At 37.1% G+C, this 18,934-nt stretch overlaps 1 pseudogene; it reads left to right on the top strand.

The window, feature by feature from the left end:
* Nucleotides 1-10,237: 10,237 nt before the first annotated feature.
* On the top strand, nucleotides 10,238-11,063 carry LOC131486325 (large ribosomal subunit protein mL46-like; annotated as a pseudogene).
* The last annotated feature ends 7,871 nt before the right edge of the window (nucleotides 11,064-18,934 follow it).

Genomic DNA, 18,934 nt, shown 5'->3' on the forward strand with positions numbered 1-18,934 from the left:
TTTAAGAAAATATCTGAAGTAAGAAAGCAAGAGTAAAGATACCAAAAGATGAATATACTGGACATATTTGAGGGACTTCTAGAAAGCTGGTGTGATACAGTAGATTTGACAAGGTATAGAGCAGTAGAAATTGAGATTATGTGGGATCTTATAAATCCTTATAAGACCATGGGATTTTATTCTGAGTGAGATGGGAATCAACTGGAGATATTTTAACATAGCAATTGTGCGTTCTGGCTTATATTTTAAAATGTTCCCTAGATTTCTTTGTAGAGGATATAATGTAGGGCAAGACAGTAAGAAAGAGGCAAGACAAAGCGCTGCTGTGATAATTCAGCTGTGAAATATTGTAGCTTGAACCACAGTGGGTAGAGGTGGAGTAGAAGATAAAAGTTTAGATTCTGGACATACTCTAAAGGGAGATCTCATGTCAAGTGCCAATGTATTGGATCTTAAATATGAAAGAAAATGGACAAAAGTAGCAAAACTTTTGGCTGGAATAACCGGAAGCATGCTTCTACTGTTTACTGAGTTAGGGAAGTGTAGAGAATGAACAAGTTTGAGGGCTTGAACATAATAAATTCAGTTTGAGAACTTGAAAGTTAGAAATTTTTCTTTGATATCTAAGTGGGGAGGTTGAATAGCTACTTAGGTTTAGGAGGATGTCATTCATGGAAGGGTTCTGGAGTATGGCCCTACGTTTGAAAATCATCAGCCTGTGAATGCTAGTTAGAGGCTTGTAATTGAATGAAACAACCAAGGGAGTGTCTGTAAAGAAGAGGTCCATGGAGTACAGCATTAGCAAAACAGACCAAAGTGGAGGCCCTAAGTAAGTTGTTGGGAGAACCTAGAGAGTAATTTTCAGGACACCCAATGATTAAAGAATTTTAGGAGGAAGGAGTAAGCCACTATATCAAATGATGCAGAGTACAGGGAGATGAAGACTGAGAATTGGATGTTGAATATTCGAACTTGGAGATGATGGGTGACTTTAATAAGAGATGCTTTAGCAGAATGGTGGGAAATGAAACCGGATTAGAAAGGGCACAAGAAAATAAAAGGAGAAGAATTCAATTCTAAAATATAAATATGGTTAGTTAGGTATTTGATTATTTCCCCTCCTCTTTCTCACTTGTTTCAGTTTTGAATTCTTCTCGGATGACTTATCATTTCCATTTCTTTTTTTTTTTTTTTTTTAATTTTTTTTTCAACTTTTTTTATTTATTTTTTTTGGGACAGAGAGAGACAGAGCATGAACGGGGAAGGGGCAGAGAGAGAGGGAGACACAGAATCGGAAACAGGCTCCAGGCTCTGAGCCATCAGCCCAGAGCCTGACGCGGGGCTCGAACTCACGGACCGCGAGATCGTGACCTGGCTGAAGTCGGACGCTTAACCGACTGCGCCACCCAGACGCCCCCATTTCCATTTCTTTTTAATGTAACCTGTTTGCTTAGAATTTTACTCAAATTTATTGTCCTACATTTCTGTTGAGAATTTTATATATCCTGTCATATGTTTCATTTGTTTCCAAAGCTGTATCAATTTCACTGCTGTTTGTTCCTTTTTTAAATCACCCTATTCTTATTTAATTGTTGTGATATCTTCTCTTTTATGAGATATCTTGTCTTGCATTCTCTCCGTGGTCTACATTTCTTCAAGTTGCTTTTTTCCCTTTTTCTATGTTTTGATTCCTAATTTACATGTGAAAAACTATCCATTGCTATGGACTTATATTTAAGAGTCAAGCCCTAAAACATTTATTACAAGTTGCCTACCTGTGAATGCTGTCAACTAAGAACTTTGCTGGCAGATGATCTGGCTGCACAATTTCGCTTACGAGTTTTGCATACATTTACGTCTTTTTCTTTAGGGCTAGTTAGATTTCTTACAAAAAGTTTTTTTTTTTATGTTCTTCCTTGAAGTTTTAAAAATACTGTTTTCAGAATTCTAGAGGAACCAATTTGGAAAGAGAAATAAGGATTTCATGTAACACGTAAATTTAACTTAATTTGCCTATTTTCACAGTGGTACAGAAAATCACAGTTTTGCCTGGTATCCTCCTGCCCAAGAATTCTCTATTATTCTTTAAAAATAATTCTTTTTTTAAATGTTTTTTTATTTATGAGAGTGAGAGGCTGAGCCTGAGTGGGGGAGGGACAGAGAGAAAAGGAGACATAATCCAAAGCAAGTTCCAGGCTCTGAGCTATCAGCACAGAGTCACATGGGGCTCGAACTCCTGAACCATGAAATCATGACCTGAGCCAAAGTCAGATGCTGAACTGACTGAGCCACACAGGCGACCCGTTCTTTAAAAATTATTGATGTTAAATTCTCATAACATAAAATTAACCATTTTAGAGTTGACGATCCTTTGGCATTTAATTCATCTACAATATTGTATAGTAGCCACCTCTATATAGGTGCAAAACATTTGCATCACTGCAAAAAAGAAATTCTATACCCATGAAGCAGTTACTCCCTGTTTTTCCTTCTCTCCAGCCTGTGACAGCCAACAATCTGTTTTCTGTCTCTATGTATTTATTCTATATATTTTCTAGAAATGGAAACATGCAATAAGTAACCTTTTGTGTCTGGATTATTTCACTTAATATAATGTTTTCAAGGTTCATCCACGTTGTACTATTATCAGCACTTAATCCTTTTTTGTGGGCTGAATAATGTCCGTGTGTGTGTGTGTGTGTGTGTGTGTGTGTGTGTGTGTGTGTGTAATTATTTGCTGACCCACGTATGTACTGGTAAGCATTTGGGTTGATTTCACCTTTTACCTGTTGTGAATAGCACTGCACTGAAAATTCTTCGTACATGTATTTGTTTTCAATTAGTTTGAGTGTATATCTAAAAATATATTTAAGAATATATATTGAGCAGTAGAATGGATGGTCATATGGCAACTCTATATTTAACTTTGTGAGCAAACGTTTTCCATGGTGGCTGAAACATTTTATGTTCCCTTTAGCAAAGTTCGAAGTTTCCAATTTTCAACATCCTTTCTGACACTTAGTTTCTTCCTGCTTCCCCACTACCCCTCTTCCCCTTCCCCCTCTTCTTTCCTCTTCCTTTTCTTGCTTTCTTTTTTCTTCCTCTTCTTCCTCCTCCTCTTCTTCTTTTTTCATTTCCTCTTCCTTCTCCATATTTCTTCTTTCTCTTCTTCTCATTCTTCCTCTTCTTCTACTTTTTCCTCTTCTCCCACTTTTTCCTTTTATTTTTTCTCTTCCCCCTCCCCATCCTCCTTCTCCTTCTCCTCACTCTCCCCCTCTCCCTTCATCCTTCTTCTCCTTCCCATCCTCCTTCCCCCTCATCCTTCTTCTTTCCCTTCTACTCCTCCTCCTTCTTTCTCTTCTTCTTCTTCTTCTTCTTCTTCTTCTTCTTCTTCTTCTTCTTCTTCTTCTTCTTCTTCTCCTCCTCCTCCTCCTCCTCCTCCTCCTCCTCCTCCTCCTCCTCCTCCTCCTCCTCCTTTGCCTCCTTCTTCGTCTCCTTCTTCTTCTCTTTCTTCTACTTCTCCTTCTGTTAGAGCCTTGCTAGTAGTCTAGTAGGTGTTGAAGTTGAAGGTGGTATCTGTTGTGGTGGTTTTAATTTGTATTTCTTAAATGACTAATAATCAGTATTTTTTATTTGCTTATTCGCCATTTGTATCTTTGGAGAAATGCTTATTTAAGTTCCCTGTCCATTTTATAATTAGATGGTTTGCATTTTCATTGCTGAATTTAAAGTGTGCATTGTAGGACCACCTGGGTGGCTTAGTCAGTTGAGCTTCTGACTCCTCTCAGGTCATGATCTCACAGTTTGTGGGTTAAAGCCCGCATCAGGCTCTGTGTTGACAGGTCAAAGCCTGAAGCCTCCTTCAAATTCTATGTCTCCCTCTCTCTCTGCCCCTCCCCTACTTTTTCTCTTTCTCTCTCAAAACAATAAATAAACATGAAAGAGGGCATTGTATATACTTGATACTAAATCCTTATCACATATTTTATTGGTAGATGTTTTTACCTAATCTGTAGGTTGTGATTTCCCTTTTCAATAAGGTCCTTTGTACATGTTTTTAATTTCAGTGAAGTCCAATTTATGTCTGTCTTTTTTTGCTTATACTTTTGGCATCAACCCATTGCCAGATCCAGGGTCGTGAATGTTTATCCCTATGTCTTCTAAGAGTTTTATGGTTTTAGCTCTTATTTTGGGATTGTTATCTATGTTGAGTTAATTTTGGTGTGTGGTGTGTGGCATGAGTCCAGTTTGTATTATCTTTTTGAGAACATATTTCTCTGGTCTTAAGCTGAGGTTAGGATTATGTTGTTCATCTGCTATGTGGACACTTGGAAGAGATTTGGGGGTCTAAGACTGATCAATCCACTTGTTTCAAGTACTACTTTGAGAAGTACTTGAAGTGAACTTTATCTGAACATTTTGGGACCTTTAGCACAATTTGTGCTGCCTCTTAATTTTTCTTATTGCTGTCCTGGGTCTTGGCTATTTGCATTTACTAAGTCAATTACCATTTGTCTTTCTGTTCTACCACTTCCAAACAGAAGTGGGGTTTTTTTTGGTTTTATTCTTTAATTATTTTACTGTCCTTATAATGGACTTTTAGCAAGGGAAGAGATAATGAGTTATTGAATCACTATCTTTTGCTTAAAGACTCCCCATTGTGACTCCTAGTATAATGTGCCTTTTTTTTAAACCTTTAGTGGGTAGAATTTTTCTTAGATATGTGAAGAAAATTGGGGAAAAGCAAATTTCATTCTATGTTAAAGTTTCAGAGGTAAACCGTATTACTTACCCCTTTGGAATCAACATTGTCTATGTCAGTTGGAAACAGTGTGCCTCAAGAATTTATGAGCCTCAGGGCACAGAGTTGCAATTTTTTTTCCCTCTACTGAATACCTTCATGGAACTTTGTTTACCTGTTAATTTGGAAAGTACATTGCACTTTTTTTTACGTGAGAGAAACCCTTTGAATCAATGTGGTGTAGAACTTCCTGTCATAACCAAATTTAAAAAAGTCAACAAAGTGGTGAAACCCCACTGGGAGTCAAATAGATGAGTTTGTTTCTCTTCTGAACTTCTATAATTTTTCTTGAAAGAAGGAGAGAGTGCTTCTATTACTTTAGAAGCCCCACTAGAATCCAGAAATTATTTTGCAAAGAAAAGATCACTATACAGATAGTTAAACTTAAATAGTGGCATCAGATCTTACATAAAAAATTTGATAAAAACTCGGTGTTTTTACTTTCATAAAGAAATAGATTTTATAATTTTCCTAAAAGATGTGAAATGTACATAGAAGGAACCCTTAAAGAAATATGTAAATATGAAACAAGACATTGTCCTTGGGTGATATTTTTCTTCATTGTTTTTGCATTCTTCGAGATGTTCTACAATTACTATATTTGTGAATGTGTTTGTGTGTGTATGTTAAATCAAAGCTTCAATATTATTTTTCACAGCTTGCCATCTAAAAAATATATTTCTGGCTGTTAATAGGCTCATAATAATTTTTGCTATGATAAAACACAGAAATTGGCAATAATTCAACTAAAATTTATTGAGTATATATTATGTATAAGGTACTGTGCTATGAACTGTGGCAGATGCAGAGAGAAAAAAAAGACATGATTCTTTTCTCCAAGAAACTAGTTCACCACTGAATTTAATACATACAATAATTGAGGTAATAAAAGGGGTTCTATGAACTATGGCACTGTTTTGAAAATTGCCAGTGCATGAGAATCACCTGGGGAAATTATTAAAGATGCCAATTCCTTATCCCTTCCCTAACAGACTAGGAATTTACATTTTAGTAAGTACCCCAACAGGCTTCTAGTAGATGATCCTTCAAAGAACAATGAAATAAATGATAATGAGATGAGTACTGATTGAAAAGATACATATATTGATATGGCTCTTTCTTTTTGCCTGTCCCTAGGATTGTGTTTGGGTAACTTGTTTAACCTGTCATGTTCAAATTATGTGAATGCAAATTGAGACCATCATACTTACCTACGTTATAGGGATACTATAAGAAATGTAGATATTATTACTAATTTAGCTAGTCCTCTGTCAAATACATAGTAAGTGCTCTCAGGTATATAGTATGGCAATATCGTGTTGGAGAGGGAAGAAATGCTGAATCTAATGAAGCTGGAGAAGTAGAGAAGCTTCATGCAGAAGGGGATTTGGATTAGGTCTTGAAGGTTGAGCAAAATTTTGATAAAGTGAGATAAGGAAGAAATACATTCTAGTCAGCAAAAACATGGTGGGAAAACTAGGTGTGATTGGGAAGCTCTGAGCTGTGGATGATGATGAGCAGAGAAAGGTTTGATTGTCATGGAAGACAAATGTGAAGACATACCTAGTGGGCAGGTCATAAAACATCTTGAAGATCTACCTAATGAGCTTTAAAGTACTATTAAATAGTTGTAAATTTAATGTAATTTGAGCAAGGGAGTAATTAGGGTAGATAGGGTTTTAACATGATGATTTGCTGCTCACATAGAAGGTATGTTTAAGGAACAAGAGAGTAGAGGAAGGGAGACCAGCTCACAGACCATGGCAGCAATTCAAATAAACAGTTAGGAATGTCTGAACTCAAGCAGTGAAGAAGAAATGGGTGGGAGGTGGGGAGGGGGGAGGTAGACATGTACGAGGGCCATATCTGAAAGGATAGCTGGAACTCATACAGAGGAGATATGGAAATTGAAGAATAAGCAATTTAAGTTGACCAGTAGGTTTTGAAATTGGGTGAGTAGAAAGATTGTGATACCATGTAGAAAACACAGAACAGAGTAAGCGAAATTGTCCAAGAAAAAATATAAAGACTTCCATTTGGAGCATGTTATATGGCTGTCCTAGTAGAACAATCCAGTGACAATATCCAAAACGAATTTAGTAGTGCAGGGGTGAGGTTACAGCTGAAGAATTGGAGGAATAAAGAATCAAAGGTTATTCTCAGGATGGCATAAATTTGAAGATACAGGAGTGGATGTGCTTTTTCTAAGCATCATCATAATAATGCCAAAGATTTCATAGTGCTGTGTGCCAGGTAATGTCATAAGCATTTGCCATACTTTAAATCATTTATGTCCATAACAGCCTGGAGAGGAAGGCACTGTTATTGTCACACTTTTACAAAGTGTGACCCAGAGGGAGTCAGTAGTTGTCAGAGGTTACACTTGTATGTATGTGGTAGACTCAGGATCTGAACCCATACAGACTGGCTCCAAACTCTTTGTTCTTAACCTTGATACTCTGCTGTTCTCAGTAGAAAGAGTAGTGTGGGAAAACATACATCCAAGGCTGCAACCTTCAGGAATATTCATTTCAAGTCTGAGTGGGGAACTCACACACCCCAGCGTTAGACTGGCATGTAGGGCAGGGCAAGACAACCAGGTGGTCAAGATGCAAAGGGAGGAAGGAGAAGGAGAACAAAACTGCTGGTTGGTAGACAAATACTACACAAAGGACAAGAAAAATGACCTTACCTTTGTTTTTCTTACAAGAGAAGTGAAATATCTATGGTGATTAAAAATAATTTTTTGATCAATAGAATATGATTTTGAGAGGGGTCTTACCTTTTGTTTCCCCCTACTTTTTTTTTTTAATTTTTTAACGTTTATTTATTTTTGAGACAGAGACAGAGCATGAACGGGGGAGGGTCAGAGAGAGGGGGAGACACAGAATCGGAAGCAGGCTCCAGGCTCTGAGCCATCAGCCCAGAGCCCGACGCGGGGCTCGAACTCACGGACCGTGAGATCGTGACCTGAGCTGAAGTCGGACGCTTAACCGACTGAGCCACCCAGGCGCCCAGTTTCCCCCTACTTTTTAACAAAGTCATATTAAAGGTCACTTGTAGCACTTAATAAAAAATATGTTGGATATAGAAGGGTAGCAAAACTAAGTCTATGAGAAAACTAATCATCTGGTTGCATGTGCTGGATGTTGCAATCTACTTGGCTCTTCTCTTGCCACCTGGTTTCTCCCCAGTACCTCCCTCTATGTGTCTGTCTTTCCACAGTTTTTTGTTTTTGTTTTTCATTTTTTTTTTCATTGTACACTCCACCATGATATCTCTTCAATGCCTTTATCTGGTTCATATGTAAAAGATTTATCTTAGCCCAAACTTAACTAAAAGGAAAACTATTTCAAAACCTCATGAGGCTGCTTTCAGAACAATCCATATTCTGTATATGTAAACACCTTCAATATTCAGTGCCAGAAGTCCTTTTAGGCAGTATTTGACTGCCAGTATTTGGTTACTGATTCCACTTGTCCATTGTGAGGCATGTGTGCTATAGATTTGACCCCTTGCCTAAAGTGTCTTCATTGTAACATATTGACCCAGTGCATTCTACCCTTAGGAGCTCAAATCAACTTCTTGGCCCTGGAGAAAATTTTGAATCCAAGCATGGAGTACAGGAGAAAATTGAGATTTAGACTGGTCATCAGAGCAGTCTAAAATCAGTCTTGACAAAGATCCTGTATTAATCTCAGCACTTTAGTTTTCTACGTAGTGCTGGGGCTTTTGGAGTTGCCCTGTACAAAGCAGGAGTTAGCTAAGAGTTTCTACCTCTTTAATCCTAAGTGAGTTAATTTGCATACCAGTTCCACAGTTGACAACAGACCAAAGTTATTCTCAACATAATTTGTTTTATTTTATTTATCTTAAAGTTTATTTATTTTGAGAGAGAGAGAGAGAGAGAGCATGCATGAGAGCAAGTGAGGGAGGGGCAGAGAGAGAGGGAGAGCGCGAGTGAGATAGGGAATCCCAAGTAGGCTCAGTGCTGTCAGCCACAGAGCCCAAAGCAGGGCTTGATCTCACCAACTGTGAGATCATGACCTCAGCCAAAATCAAGAGTTGAGTGCTCAACCGACGAAGCCAACCAGGCGCCCCTCAAGGTACTTTTAATATCCCTACTCATTTTCTCTAGGTTACATCCATTTCCAGCCTTCACATCTTTTCATCCTGTCTTAGTTCCAGCCTGCATCCACCCAAATTTGAAATTCATCCTTTACTAGATTTGATTAAAAAATCTGTCCATATCTATATTTCATGAGAACATTTTTGCTGAGGATTTATAGAAGCAGTTGTGGAAAGGCTTTTTAATTTACTCTTGTATACTGTTTCCCTTTCTTCCTTACCTACTTTCTCCTCTCAACTTACTTTTATTCTTTTTTTTTCCCCTCTGGTAGAATTTTATTTGTTCCTTTCTGTAAAATCTTGGCCATTATTGACGCCTTTAGTGTCTGAGATTTTTGTCTTAAGAACAGTTTTTGCTGCTGGCCTTTCAAGAAAATACAGCATTTTCCATAAGAGGCACTTTTAGGTATAAAATTTTCTCTATCTCATCATACTCATGAGACCTATTTCTAAGTTTCTATAATATGTACCACAAGACCCTGTTGTGCTCTTTAAGTTGCCCTCCAAATGAACTCCCCTTGAGTTGTCTACCTTGCCTGAGTAGCGAGTTGCTCTAGATCTTTGTCAAGTTAGTCTATTGACTAATGGTATCACCATTCTGCTTGTGTGATTGGGGAACTCAACTGACCTCAAACCCTCATTTGGTCACATATCCCTGAGCACCCCTCTCTTCTTTTCCTTAATTCAATGTTCTGACACTTGGCACTTGACTAACCTCAGGGATCTGGTGAATTTCCAGACTTCACCTTCCCCATTTTTGTTCACCTTACTGTTTACTGAGTCCAAGTTCCAATACCATGGAAATGCTCAATAGGTATTTATCATCAATGATGAAAGCATGCTACTCTTTCTGCTTCAGGAAATCCATGGCCTGGTCACTGCAAAGTGTGTTTTTCCTAGGTTATTCTACTGCTTTGCTAAGAGGGCATCCTGGGGTATGTTTTAATGTTATGGTCCAGAACATACATTACACCCAGGCTCTGATGACATGAAATAAAATTTGGGGACAAAATCCACAGGAAATGAGAGCTAGTTTGAACCTAGATACTGTTTATTTGTTTGTGGTTCTTTTTCTTTTTTGTTTTTGAACTAAGTTTCTGTCCTCTTGCCTTAAATATAGCAATGAAGAAAGTTGTAAGCACCTAGTTTTATGAATAAGAATATAATTACTTTAAACTGGTTTGATGCCTCTTCTCAAGAGTGCCATGCTGTATCCCAATAATTCTCTTTATTTACCTTAGGGAATTTTTTGCCAGTGTGCAGAAGGAAACATGTTCAAGAATGTTCATAGCAGGGGAGGGCAGAAAAATGGCAGTGCCCATAAGGCAGACTCTGTTAAGGGGTGGGGAATTACTGGTAGCAGTTTGAGGGGCTCTGGGCCGGGAGCCTGGATTCTCTTGGCCTTACTGTTGTGGCCTCATCTTGGAGCAGTGGGTCTCTGTAGCACCTGTTGCACATGTTGTGCCTACAGCAGCTGCCGGTGGCCTCCAGTTGGCCTCTAAGCCACAGAAAGAGATGGCGGTCTCTATTACAAAAGATCAAGATGGAGAGAGTTTGTATTCAGACCACCAGCCTTGTACTTTGGATGAAGCCTAGTGACCGCAAACAAGAAAGCTGACTTCCATTATGAAGAGGACCAGAACATACTGCTGGTGTAGGATTTGGAAGATATATGGGAGCAGAAAGTTTTACCCTTCAAACCTGGAGCTCACATTCCAGAAACTGATAAAAAGAATGACCAAATCTCACTGCACCAAAAAATAGACAGGAACCTTGTTCTGCTGGTCAAAGAGAAGCTTGGAGATCAGGATGTTTGGATACTCCTACAGGAAGAGTGGCAACCCAGGGAGACCTTCTGAGGAACAGCTGAGTGAATACTGGCCACACTCTCAGAAAAGGACATGGAAGCCAAGTTCCTGGCAATTGTACCCTGTGGCCACTACAAGTTCCAGTTCCCTCAGGCCATGCAGACAAAGTAGGCTCAGGGCCAAATTATTCTGAATCAAAGCAATGCTGTTAATTATTCCCACACCAGGAAGAGGGGCCATCATGTTAGATCCCTAAGGAGGAGCTGGGTGACTATTTGAAACTGAAATACCTGGCCCAGGTTAGGAGGTTGTTCTTGGGCCTCTGATGAACTGTGGCACCCGACAGCAATACTTTGACAGGTCTACAACTGGGGCCTCAAGGACATTATGTGGTTGCCCCATCTTTGCAGGGAACAGCATACAGCAAACTAAATTGAGAGAAATAAGTGAATTGATTCTTGGTGAAAAAGTGCTCATAGTATTAGAGGTAATGACAAAGAACTGAAAATAGCTCAAATATTTCTGCGCCAAAAAATCCATAAACTGTATTTTTATACAGCGCAATATTATATAGTGAAAAATTAATGAACTACATATACATACATTTACATGGATGAAACCAGAAGTAATTTCAGTAAAGAAGTGAGTTTTATAAAACTATATAATAAGTAAAATAAGTAAAATACTCTTTAGGCAATTAAGTATATTTTTCCCTAGTGACTTAACCAGAAAAATGAGATTTCCTGCAATTAAGAGGAAGAAGGGATGGAATTAAAGTCAATATTTTATTCTATAAGACTCTGTCACAATGAATTGTTCTTCCCTCCCAAACCTGGGAAACCAACAGTGTCAATTCTTCTTGTGGGAAACCTGAAAAACAACTGTCCACCAAGAAGAGAACACTGGAGAACCATATGGCTAACCATGACCGGGTGACTTCTCTTGGCAGTTTTTTCCTCTAGCCTTGAGCTGAAAAATTCCCTGAATTTGGGGCACAATAGGGGGACAAAGAATGATCTGCAAAAATAGGAAGTTTAAGGAGGAAAAGTATACTTCAAATATACAGGAAAAAGAAAAATGCAAACCCCATCTCTGCTAAAACATTTTTTAAAAAGCACCAATAATCAAAGGAATGTAAAACAAAAGTAGTTAACAAGTGGATAAAATTGGCAAAAACTAAATTAGACTGTACATTTTAACACTGTGTATTCACCTACACTAACAGAGAACTAAACTGATACAAGGCTTTAGGAGACATGAGTTTGTAGCAATGATTTTTAAAAACATTTATTTTCTGTGACTGGTAATTCTAATTTCAAAAGTAAATGTAATTCCAAGGTTTTTTATTATTATTAGTGATGTGAAAGATTAGGAAAAGTATGATTGTCTGACAATTATAAATAGTGAAAAGGTTATGGTTGTGTATCCAGATGTTGAAATATTATGCATTATCTTTTAAAATTGCTGAAAAATATTTCAAGGCTTGAAAACGTGTTCCTAATATAATTAGAAACTGCTACTATAAACAAGAAATTGGACTATAATCTTCATATGATGTCAACTATATAAATATATATGGACATATTCATGAAACAAGTTTTCCTTCAGGCAGTCACATTATTGCTGAGATTCATCTAATTTATAATTTCAAGGTTTTCCAATTTATCTAAAGTGAACAGTTCTTTAAAAAAAACTTAAATAATAAGAAAGCAATAAACTTTTTAAAATGATGTATTGCAGGCCTTAGAGGATTTTCCTTTCAACTTGTTCAGCTAAGCCTTCAGTGTGTCAGAAAGAGCACAGGCCAAGCATCAGGAGATCTAATTTTGCCACTAACTAACAAGCTTTGTTAGAAAATCTCTTTGAGCCAATTTCTTTGTCTTTAAAGTGTCCAGCCTATCTCAGAGGGTTTTTATGAGGATCAAATGGCATAATGTATTTGTAATCTCTTTAAAAGTATAAAGTACTCTACTGATGCTGGTAAGACAAAACACTCTCTTCCCAAAAAGGGATGGGAAACTCCTAGGTAATGTTTCTCCCAACACTTGTCAGAAGATCACAAATGGTGCTATTTGAAAGGGTACAGATATGATTCACCTACCTTGTCTTGAATGAAATGAACTTCAGTCATTCAGATGGACAAAGTGGACAAAGAATCCAGGGGCAGAAATATAAAATTTAATTCTCCAGAGTCAAACTAAGTTCTGTCACTTGACTTAGTATTTTAGGATGGTAGCAAGGTGGAAAAGTCTAATATGTGTCTAACCCAAGTGGAAATAGGACATATAAAGGATAACAGAGGAGCAGGAAAATACTATGAACACCTTACTTGGGCCATCCTTACTTGAGGAAATAAACACTTCAACGTTCTTAACTTAGTCTTGATGGTTTTATGGCACCTTAAAATAATGATATAGTTGGAATATCATGGGCAGAGTAGGAAAAGGGATATGGTTCTGGGGAAACCTGAGAAAGCAAGGGAAGTTAAAGATATATCTAATATGAACTTGTAGATAAATTTGACTTCCATTTACAGGTGATGGAAGGAAGATTTAATCTTTAAAAAAATTTTTTTAACGTTTATTCATTTTTTGATAGACACAGAGTGTGAGTGCGGGAGGGGCAGAGAGAGAGGGAGACACAGAAACCGAGCAGGCTCCAGGCTCCAGGCTCCGAACTGACAGCACAGAGCCTGACTCCAGGCTCACACTCATGGACTGTGAGATCATGACCTGAGCCAAAGTTGGACGCCCAACAGACTGAGCCACCCAGGTGCCCCAAGGAAGATTTAATCTTAAACCTCCAAGCTAATAATTCAAAGTCTCCGTTCTGTCAGTCTGTGTCACAGTTGACAGCCAGGTGATTAATACAAGAATTGGGTGTGCTAATTATTATGGAGAGTACAGAAACTAATTCTCGGACAGCCTGGAAGTCTTACTCCCCAAAGAAGAAAGCGCTAAAATCATAAATCAGAGTCACTGTGATACCCAATAATGTCATGGTTTAAAACTGATGTTTTTCATAATTAGGGACATGTTCATTTCATTAGATAATGTGGAAGACAGTATGGAAAAATCATGTTTATTATAAAAACCAGCACAACGTAAGGTTACACTTTTGCTAGTGACTTAGAAGGTGAGTGAAATTCCTTAACCTGCCTCTAAAACTGTGTTGTGTTGCTCAAGTTGTGTCATGTTTTCTTTTGAGTAGAAGGGATAAGATGATGTTTCTCATCTCCATCACATTCATCACCTAGCAAAATTGAGACAGAAATTCAGATTCCATATGTGAGAATATAGAGTCATTTTGTATAAAAGCAGAAATACTAGAAAGATATTTTTAGCATCTTATATTCCTGAGAGGTATTTTAAGTATATTAAGTGTACCTCTGAGTGTTCAAAGACCACAGACGACACATATATATCAAAGTGCATAGTTATTCTGGTATGAAGGAAAACATGAACACCTAGGAAGTTAATATAATCAAGGTGAGTTGGAACAGTATAAAGAAAAAAAATTACATGAATATGAAACCCTGATTTCACTGAAGATTAGTTTCATGAATTCATTTTTTAAAAATTGGATATTTTACTAGACTTGGTGGCACTTTACATACTGGAAATTTTGAAATCAGTAACGTTTTGAGATTAAATAAAAGAAACCATGCACTGATGATTCAGAAATAAAATAAGCCACATATTATTGAAAATGACAAGAGAGGGGGGCACGTGAGTAGCTCAGTGGGTTGAGACTCGGACTTTGGCTCAGGTCATTATCTCACAGTTCATGAATTCGAGCCCCACATCACGCTCTCTGCTGTCAGCACAGAACCCACTTTGGATCCTCTGTGACTCTCTCTCCCTACCCTTCCCCTGTGATCACTCTCTCTCAAAAATAAATAAACATTAAAAATAAAAAAAAAAAAAAACAATGAGATTTCTCCGTCTCCTCTAGTGCAGATAGTTCTAAGCCAAATTAAGGAATGGAATCAAATACTTAATAATAGGTCTAGTCTGGAATCAAACAAAATCCTAAGAAGAAAAGAAACCAAAGGATTTGAAACTTTCGTATATTAATTTGTGAAAAAAAAAGTTATTACTAAGAGGGACTTGTGAAATTTTTAAATTTCATATTGTTGTGAAAAGGAGAAGTATGTGTCTAAAAGTAGAAGTCCTAAGCTGTGGCATTGGCTCTGCCTTTTGGCAGCTGGCTGTCTGGCCAAATCTACTCTCTGAGCCCCAAGTCCCTCACTATGAAATGGGCAGCAAATAATACTTCCCTGACAACTTTGAAGGGTTTTTATAAGTATCAAATACATCAAATGAAATAATCAGTTTCAAATACATTAAGCTGCAATGGGTTCTACAGAAGTAAAGTAGCACTGAGGAAATAGATTGACTTAACAATAGATAAACCTTTTAAGTACATTTTAAAATTATTTGTGAATTAATTTTTGTAGAGATAATGCAATTTTAAATTTTAGAAGGATATGCTATTTAAAGCCATCTTAATGGAAATCAGCTTGTGAAATTAAAAAGTATATTTTCATATACTCAATTCCTTTAAAGTTGGCATATTTATACGTCTAGTCTATGCAGCACTCTGTACCATAGTAGAATTACAAATTAATACTCTGGAGAATGTTACCTTAAAAAATGAGAACCTTTATACTTAGGTTTTTTTTTTTTTTTAATTTTTTGAGTACAGTTGACACACAATATTACTAATATTAATTTCAGGTGTGCAACATAGTTGATGCTCACTGGTGGTGTAGTGATGAAGATTCAGTGCTCTGAATCAGTTGCTCATACTTTGTTCAAGAAGGTCAAAATGACTCATTTGATTTGGATCTTAGCAGTTTTTGTAAACAATAAGCTGATGAACTTTTTAGGGTATTCCAGAGGGACAAAGTAAAAGATACTTAGAAATTCCAACTTAGAACCTTTTAGCCCATGTTAAAATTCTTTTGTTGGCTGATAATTATTTTGGGAAGCTTATAGTGTGTACACCATGTTGCTCTTATGGCCTTCTGGGTTCAAAGAAGTCTGTATTTAATAAATATTAATTTTAATAATCTTAGAGGTTAAATTATTGGTGTGAACTTCTTTAACCCCATAACAGCCCATTTCATTCTTCCTAAGAGAGTTTGTTGTGTACCTGGATGGTTTTCTCTTCTATATTTTGCTTTAAAATTTTTTTAAATGTTTATTGTTGAGAGAGAGAGAGAGAGTGCAAATGGGGGACGGGCAGAGAGAGACGAAGACCCAGAATCTGAAGCAGGCTCCAGGCCCTGAGCTGTCAGCACAGAGCCTAACACAGGACTCGAAAACACGAACCGCGAGATCATGACCTGAGCTGAAATCAGATGCTTAACCAACTAAGCCACCCTGGTGCCTCATCTATATTTTGTTCTTAATGAAAAATGTAATAGTAGGAAAACTTGTTACAGTTTCTAATACATAAATAAGAAATGTGGAATTCAGCTTTTTTTTCTCATGACATTCTTTGTGTATGTGCTCACACCTGGTGAGCTTCTGGAAGATCATTCACTGAGGTTGCTCTCTGATGCCAGTCTCTAAGCTTAGCTCTTAGATTCCTCATACATTTCTTAGCTGCTGGTTGAAAGTTGGATGACATATATAAATTTTTGTGTAAATAATTTATTTGGTAGACAAGATATGTTCTAATGTGCATGATATGTCCCACGTGAAAAATAAATGCTTACACATAGCTAAAATCTGTCTGAATACACATCCACCCCCACAATCAAAATAAAATAGAAATGCTCAGGAAATACAACTTGTGCTGTGATTTTAAAACTGAAAAATTACATACAACACTATTTATTTTCACACAGTTTGGATGACCTAGCAAAAATTACTGAAAGCTGTGTGTCAGGTATTTTTTGCTTGATTTCTATACAAGTTGTTTTGGGCTTGGATGACTTACAAAAGTAAAAACTTTCACATTTCCTGCAAACAAAATTATATGACCCCCTTAGAAATATTTTTGACCTCTATGTGTTTCTTCCTTCTGACTGATTGATGTTTGTACTCAAGGTAACAATCAGTAGTCTAAAAGTCAATCTTACTGTGTCTTTGGGGCACATTTTCATTGAGGAAGAGGAGAGAAAACGAAACAAATACCAAAGCAGCTGTAATGTGGGGATAAAGACACTAAAGAAAATAAAATGAGTAACATTTCATGCCAGACTTTCTCGTGCTTGGTTCTCAATGAATGTCAAACTGCAATAATGTGAAGAAAATTGTCAACTACTGGAGACTGATAGAACTAAAGAGAAACCGTGTTGGAGGAAAATTAAATGTGTACAAAAGCTGGCCAAGAAGCATAAGTAGAGAGAGTAAAATAAAAAGATGAAAAGAGGAGTAATGAAAATGTGACGTGCCAAAGGTGTTTAGGTGAGGAAAGTTTGAAAACAGATGTGGTAAGTGATTATTCAGTCTATTTGGTGTTTATTTGTTTAAAGGGTAGATTTTGAAGTATAAGAAGGAAGAACTTGATGAGAACTACTTTCACTGTCTTACTTTTTAATATATAAATGTTTTTTTCATGTATATCTGCAAGCACACATATATACATATATGTAGTTGTATTTTTGATTTTTCCTTTAAAGAACAAGCAAAATACAAAAATTTGCCCTGCACATCTGAACTGTAGCATCTGGCACATACAAAATGAATGTTCCACTAAGTACTTCTTCTATAAGGCTCCACTGATTTGAATGAACTAGCCAATTGGAGTTTGTCTCCTCTTCTCTCTGGTACATTGATTTCAGCCTGGACATATTGATCCCAGACTTTCTAGGTGGTTCACAAACAGCTCAGGTTAAATTAACTTGAGGACAGTGTTTGAAAATGCAGAATTACTCTCACTTTTTCATGCTTGTTATTAAGCATTGTTTCCAGAAGATCAATCTTTTAATTACATTGAATCTCCCTACTGGTGGCTCTCAGTAACAAGTAGTATATTGTGCAATGATTGGAAAAATAAAGAGGGGAAAAAATGCTTTATAGCACATTGCCTTTCCAAAAGTAACACCTCCAGGCTACTGAATATAGTCTGGTCTTCACCAGTATATCTAAGATTGTGGTCCTCTCATTATCAGTATACCAAAAGTTCACCTTCATGAGTTCACACTTGATAGAACTTATAATAAGTATCTGCTAATGTTTAGCATGAGTTGTGTAGTGGGAGTTGTCTTTAAGCATGTTAAATATTATCTACCATGAGGTTGGCTCTGCTGACCTTCCTGATTTTAGAAGTAAGGAAACTAAGGCTCAGTGATACTCAGTAATTTTCCTATGACCTTATAACAATAAGTGGCAGAGCTATGTTAAATTTAGTTCTGTCTACCCTCCAAGGTAATGATATTAATTCTGATGCTATTCTTTTTTATGTAAAATATTTTTCTTTGAATAGCTTAATGCATTGCCATATTTTTTATTCTTTGTGTTGAGTCATTATTTCTGGTATGTAGTAAGTGCAGGAATCATAGCACTTTGCAGATGGGAAAGCAGAAACAAAGAACATTCAAGTGGCTTGAATAATATACATAAGAGAGGAATAGAATTAAATATATCTATTCTCATTCTGAATGTCATTTTGTTTAAGAGATGCATTTAAAATGCTACAAGTTCTTTGCAAATCCACACTTGTCAGATGGAGTCTAGTCCCCCTCTTCTTTGAACTGGTTGACTTGACCAATATGATATAGTGAAAGTAATGTTTTTGTACTTCTTTTTTTAAAAATTTATTTTAATGTTTATTTTTGAGAGAGAGACAGAGCATGAACGAGGGAGAGGCAAGAGAGAGAGGGAGACACAGAATTCAAAACAGGCTGTAGGCTCTGAGCTGTCAGCACAAAGGCCCACATGGGGCTTCAACCCACAAACTGTGAGATGGTGACCTGAGCCAAAGTCAGACGCTTAACCAAATGAGCCACCCAGCCATCCCAATGTTTTTGTACTTCTCAGGCTTTGGGTTTTTCTGTTTGTTTTATTTTTTGGTTTTTTTTTGTTTTGTTTTGTTTTTTACTTCCAAGGCTTTGTATAAATCCCAGCACCTTCTGCCCAGACTCACCCCAATCACTCTGGGGAAAGCCAGCTGCCCTGGAGGAAGCTACTCTGAGATAGACATTCTGTGAAGAAGTGCAGGCTAGCCATATGGGGAGGTCACA

This window comes from Neofelis nebulosa, chromosome 9 (assembly GCF_028018385.1).
Source record: "Neofelis nebulosa isolate mNeoNeb1 chromosome 9, mNeoNeb1.pri, whole genome shotgun sequence".
NCBI classification, from domain to species: domain Eukaryota; kingdom Metazoa; phylum Chordata; class Mammalia; order Carnivora; family Felidae; genus Neofelis; species Neofelis nebulosa.